Source organism: Penaeus monodon, chromosome 21 (assembly GCF_015228065.2).
Source record: "Penaeus monodon isolate SGIC_2016 chromosome 21, NSTDA_Pmon_1, whole genome shotgun sequence".
NCBI classification, from domain to species: Eukaryota; Metazoa; Arthropoda; class Malacostraca; order Decapoda; family Penaeidae; genus Penaeus; species Penaeus monodon.
The window spans coordinates 18792261-18793234 of record NC_051406.1 but is presented as its reverse complement, the minus strand read 5'-3'; the positions used below and the strand labels follow the sequence as shown (position 1 = coordinate 18793234).

Here is a 974-nt window from a genome sequence, read left to right as displayed (position 1 = left end):
AAATATCTGCGATTGTCTCCATGCGTGTGCGTGTGTGAGCGGAGTTCCCATAGAGAGAGAGCAGGATGCGTTCACCGTAATTTCCAGACTCTGCCTACCTTCGCTTCGCTCACCCGGTCAGCTTCCGGTGGCGGCGAGTGCGGTGCGCGGCGCTCATGCTCGATCAAGGCTTCGATTTTCTTATTTCTGGCTTTAGTCTTGGACACTCTCTCTCTCTGGAGTTGAAGTCACTCTCTGCTTGGGTTTCTCGCCGCCTGGAGTCTGTCTTCTTCTCTATTATGGAAACACTTCTCTTTCTATCACGCAAATTCATTTAAATAACTGGCTTACCAACTTACGCATCCTCTGTCAGTATCGATAAGGGACATCCCGCACAAAACAAGTCCTGCTCCCTCCCGTAAATAATAAAAAAATACTTCATTAACCGTCCGACCTTATTTAAATATGGAAAAGACGGCTTTTGAATCGTGACGTCATGAATCCGCATCATTATTCCCCTCCCCCCACCCCCTCTTCCCCCGCATCCATTTCCTAACTCAAACACTGACCCTACGTCACCCCAGCGAGACCAAAAGGCAACCGAAACAATATGATAAAAAGACGAAACTCAAAGAGAGGGAGAATAAAACAGGTACGCAGGTGGGGACCGCGAGGAGGTCGTGCACAGAACCAGTCGACGTTAGGGCAGCGAAGGAGAAACACGTGTGTCGTTTGCTCTCTCTGGCCAGGTACGTGGCGTGTTTAATTTCCAAACCTGTTTTTTCTTAAAATGTATTTCTTAAACCTTTTGTGAGGTAAATTACCCTAAGGAATTAGTTTGAACCAAAAATGTTTGTTTTCACCATGAATCTTTGTATTCGAGCTTTTTCCTTGTCGTGTTTATGCTTTTATTGTGTCTAATTGCTGTGAGACAATAGACAGTGCAGCATGAATTATTAACGGTACAATAGGAATAACAGTTTTTGTTTTAAAAT

The 974-nt window shown here is 44.9% G+C and overlaps 1 protein-coding gene across 1 annotated transcript in view; it reads left to right on the top strand.

The window, feature by feature from the left end:
- The first annotated feature begins 640 nt into the window (after window positions 1-640).
- Window positions 641-974, top strand: part of LOC119586292 (ovalbumin-related protein X-like) — a 12229-nt gene continuing 11895 nt past the window's right edge. The window contains exon 1 of the mRNA XM_037934999.1: window positions 641-728. The gene's annotated coding sequence lies outside the window, so the exon portion shown is untranslated. The remainder of the gene's footprint in view (window positions 729-974) is intronic.